This window comes from Brassica napus, chromosome C3 (assembly GCF_020379485.1).
Source record: "Brassica napus cultivar Da-Ae chromosome C3, Da-Ae, whole genome shotgun sequence".
Lineage (NCBI taxonomy): Eukaryota > Viridiplantae > Streptophyta > Magnoliopsida > Brassicales > Brassicaceae > Brassica > Brassica napus.
This window is the reverse complement of record NC_063446.1, coordinates 30,249,835-30,255,163: the sequence shown is the minus strand read 5'-3', so window position 1 is coordinate 30,255,163 and position 5,329 is coordinate 30,249,835. Positions and strand designations below refer to the sequence as shown.

At 39.3% G+C, this 5,329-nt stretch overlaps 1 pseudogene; it reads left to right on the top strand.

The window, feature by feature from the left end:
* Nucleotides 1-2,046: 2,046 nt before the first annotated feature.
* Nucleotides 2,047-5,329, top strand: LOC125584539 (annotated as a pseudogene).

Genomic DNA, 5,329 nt, shown 5'->3' with positions numbered 1-5,329 from the left:
TGAAAGTATTCCCTTTACCATTCATTAAAGTGTATAAGTGTTTCTCTTATGTTGTGGGGATTTCGTTCATACAATCGGAAAAGTGTTTATTATAGGGTAAGAAACAAATTTTTGACTTCATAATCAGTCTAAGACACTTAATAAGGGTTATATAAGTGTTATTCAAACCGCAAAACGTTGTTTTCGGTTTAAAACCCCTATTTCCTCGGAATTTCCTCGGAATATTCCGAGGGAATTCCGAAGAAACCCTTATCTTCCTCGGAATTCCGTCGGAATATTCCGAGGAAATACCGAGGAACTAGTGTTTGGGGTTTCAAAACATCAATTTTTTTTGCCGTATTTCATTTCTTATACAATTGTAATGCATACCATTGAGGATTCTTTGTATAGATGAGCATAAACCATGAAATAACAAATTTCAAAACGAATTGAAAGTATTCCCTTTACCGTTCATTAAAGTGTATAAGTGTTTCTCTTATGTTGTGGGGATTTCGTTCATACAATCGGAAAAGTGTTTATTATAGGGTAAGAAACAAATTTTTGACTACATAATAAGTCTACACTTAATAAGGGTTATATAAGTGTTATTCAAACCGAAAAACGTTGTTTTCGATTTAAAAACCTTGTTTCCTCGGAAAAGCCTCGGAATATTCCGAGGAAATTCTGAGGAAAAACAAATTTCTCGGTATTTCTTTTAAAAAAAAAAAAATCAATGGTAGTCTGTTTCCGAGTCGTCATCACCAGATGAATCTGAATCTGGATCTTGGTGAAACTCTCCAATCACTGGTTCATCCTCTACGTGAACGACGGTTTCCTCTCCGAAGTCGGTTAAATCGACTACAAGGCCAACTCCAACTAAATCTTCTGTTGCACTTAAGTTGCCGGATGTGCTTGGTTGTAGTGGGTCTTCCAGCTCAGAACTTCCCTGAACTCGGCCTCTCGGGTTGAGTCTTGTAACAGTAACCCATGGATCATCTCTGTTTCTTACCCGGGGGTACTTGATATAACAAACCTGTAACATTTAGAAAATTATTAGTAAAATTATAAATTAATACACATGATGATGAATCATTCTGAATAATTAACATTTAATTACCTGATCGGCCTGAGAAGCAAGAATGAAAGGATCATAATATTGCAGCTTTCGCCTCGAATTTACTGATGTAACACCAAATGCATCTGTTCTCACACCTCGATCTGGAGTATTCTTCCGTAAGAAATCTCGTGTTCGGATCCAAATGAGGTTGATCGATCCAAGAACGAAAATAATTTGAAGAAGACATGTTTTTTATGAATCAAATTCGTGTGTAAAGAGAGTAAGAGAGAGGATGAAGATATGGAGTGAATGAAGAGGAAGAGGGCTGCTTGTATTTATAGTTGAAATCCTGCCGACAGACCGAGGAAATTCCGACGGAATTCCGACGGAAACGGCTAGTTCGTCGGAATTTCCTCGGAATTTTTAAAATCCCCCAACGGCTCTCTAACGGCTATAATATATCCTCGGAATTCATCGGTTATTTCCGAGGAATACGTTTTTCCTCGGTATTCCCTAAGAATATTCCGAGGGATTTGTATTTCCTCGGAATTCCATCGGTATATTCCGAGGAAATTCCGAGGAAACACAAATTTTGTGTTTCCTCGGAAATTCCTCGGGATATTCCGAGGATTTCATTTTCCGTCGGAATGTCCGTTAGAATACCGCTGTTTTCTTGTAGTGCAATTTCAATATTCTAGCTCTGTTGGAAAACTTTTTTGTAGCTCAAGTTTGGCCGGCTTAATGTGCATATCAACCAACACTTACGTGTACTTCAACAATAATTTTTCAACGCACTGTCTGAAAAAAAAAAAGAATTTAACAATTTCCAGATTATCATTTACCTATGTGGGAAAATAGGAAACGACAACGCATAGGACCCGACAAAATTTTACCGAAACTACATCAAATGCTTACACGACGACTAGAACACACACAGATCATAGGCGGTGCATCTCATACTTCGAAAAGAAGAAATATCCAAACCAACTTCTATATATACAAACATAACCGGTCGTACTATTGTTAACTTTCTTTTTGAGAGAGACAACAACAAAAGTGAAAGAAGGGAATGTCGTCGTCAAGGGAGCTACAATACTTGGAGTACACTTACAGAAACAACCGTCCCACGACGGGTCTTCTCAACTCCATCTTCATGACCACCGTCAACACCGCCGCTCGTTCTCTCGTTTCCGTCGCATCCACCGCCTCCACTTCGGAGTTGGCTTCTAGGCGGTGGTCGGCTTCGGACCAACTCAGGTTCATGTCTATGATAATAGTGTGGCTCTCCCTTTGGGTCCTTAGGGTTTTCTTGGACTATCTTCCTTTTACTCCCATCTCTTATCTTATTCTGCTTATTATTATTCTTATCATGCCTTCAGTTTCGCTTCGGGTCTTCTCACCGCGGTGGCGGAGAACGCGTTGGTACCGGTTTCAGCTCCCTCCTCGTCGTCGACGTCATCAACGGCGTTGGTGAAGTATTCAGGGTCGGGGAATTTAAGTATGATGATGGCTGACGGCGTTGATGCACCTTCCGTCAGCTCTCTCGGTAGAGCACTTTGTCACGTAAGTGTTAGTTTGTAACCTTTTTATTATTTGTTGTTAATTAACATTAACGTTTTATTTATTTTTAAGTTTGCTTGGTGAATTTGGTTTTTACGTTTAACGTCTTTATTTGGATTTGATTAACAAGATTCGCTTGGTTGCTTGGGTCCAATTAAGCCATGACGGTCATAATATGCACATGTAGTCTTGTGTGTTATTGTTTGCATAACGCCATAACCCATCTTTGATTGAAATATAATATTTTATCTATCTGTATCGATCATATAATATGATTTTGGAGCTTTCTATTTTTGGACACTCCACGAGGGCCTCACGTGGACATTTTATCTATAATTTCCACGTGGATAACATGCATAGTGCCACGGCATACATGAAAACATAGAGGGAAGTGGATGAATCATACGCTCGATAATTGGTACTTCCTAATTAATGGATCAGGACTAATTAACTAATTATCATAACTATTCATAGACTGATAAATTTGCAAAAAAAGTATGTATTGTTCGTTAAGTTAGATGAATATATAGTTATGCAAAACTTGCATATATGGAATAATTACATTGACTTTGTTCTCTATTAATGGTTTTATTTTGCCATTTATACGTCATAATATGTCTACGAGTAGGTACTAGCGCTGATGAACGAGATTCCAGTAACCTCAAGAAAATACCATTTCACCATGGGAATGGCGGAGAAGATCATGGAAGAGAACGCCCTGAGCTGCAACGCGGAGCTACTCGACGTCAATAGAACGGCCTCGCGTCCTCCTTCGCACGCACAACTGCGCGTTTGCAGGACTCCTTGAAACGCTCTCGAACCGCAGATGAGACCTTCGGTGGTCTGCCTCTGCGTCTGGTTAGCGCACTTCCTTTAGGAGGCTATGTTGCCTCCTCTGTAAGAGGGCTGACAACAGCAATCAACACGGCCAGGTCCTTGGCCGATATGGCCGGTAACTTGTTATCGCAGAGTAAGAGGAGGGAGTCTGCGTTGGTGAGAGCGGGTGGTTCTCAGGAGAATGAGGTTGAGTTGGCTGTTGAGAAGCTGGCGGAGGAGCTGCTGTGGATGACAGAGAAACTTAGGCGTTATGGTGCGATTGAAGAAGGTATAAAACGGTGGAGCTATGCTTCCGGTTTAGCTTCCTTGTCTCTCACGGCTGCTCCTAGGGTTCAAGGCCTTATGGTCAAGATTTCTGGTAAAGTAATGGCATTAACTATCGAACAAAACTTAGGTTCACCCCATAGGGTGAACTTTTAAATTCACCTCTCATTCTAGAACCAATCAAATTGCCACGTAGATAATTAATTAAAAAATATTAAATTTATTTTAAATAATTAAAAAAAATAATGCTAATTTTAACAACGCTGACACCGCCATCTAAACCGTAAACCCGAAATCTTAATTTTTTAACCCTAAACCGTAATTCTAAAACCCAAACTCTATACCCTAAACCCAAATCCTAAACCATAAAACCAAACTGTATATTCTAAACCCAAATCCTAGACCCTAAACCCAAACAGTAAACCTTAAATCCAAACCTTATACCCTAAACCAAATCCTAGACCCTAAACCCAAACCGTATACCCTAAACCTAAATCTTAGACTTAAAACCCAAACCGTAAACCCTAAACCCAAACTCAAACCCTAAACCTAGATGCTATAAGGTTTGGGTTTAGGGTCTAAGATTTGGGTTTATGGTTTGGGTTTAGGGTTTATGGTTTGGGTTTAGGGTTTATGGTTAGGGTTTATTGTTTGGGTTAGGGTATACAATTGAGTTTAGGGTATATAATTTGGGTTTAGGGTATAGGATTTGGGTATAGAGTTTAGGGTTTAGGGTTAGGGTTTGGGTTTTAAGGTTTAGGGTTTTTAGAATTTAAAATTTAGGGTTTCCGGTTTAAGTAACGGCGTCATCGGCCTTAAAATTGGCATTATTCTGTTTTTTTAGTTATTTTTAAATAAGTTTAATATTTTTTAATTAATTATCTACATGGCAATTTGATTGGTCATAAAAAGAAAGGTGAATTTAAAGGTTCACCCTATGGGGTGAACCTAAGTCTTGTTCTTAACTATCTATTTGGACTTGGTTATTATTTAGTGCTCAAAAATATTTCACCACATTTTTATAATATGATGCCACTAAGTAAAAGCTTTTTATTTAGTGCTCAAAACTACTTCACCACATTTTTATTCACATTAATTCAACATTTTACATCGTCCAAAAGGTTTATAAAATTTAGGTTCCAAGACGTAGGTCCTTGCTACATGCATGGTCCGATGTTTACTAGTAACTAATGTTTTGCAGCGCTCTTAATTGGAGAGTTAGCACGAGACACAACACAAGTTCCAGGACAAGTGAAGTTCAGGCTCCTTGCAAACTGGCTACCTTTGTTTAGCCACGCTAGGAACGGGCTAGCGTTTCCTGTGCTGACAGGTTACGAGAGGGTTGAGGTGGAACGAGCCATAGACAAAGCTATCTCGACATTGCCTGCATTGGATCAAGAAATATTGCTCACAAATTGGCTCCAAGATTTCTCAGTCTCGGCCTCCGAGTGGCCCGATCTCACCCCAGCATACGACCGTTGGTGTCACTCCATTCGACAAATGGCCGTGTAGACGATGAATCCTTTAGTCATTATGGTCATGTTACAAAGAGAACAACAAAACATGGATGCGTCTCGTATTAGCTTTTGTGTCCAAACATTTATCTTAGTTAATAAGACTAGTTTTCGTCTA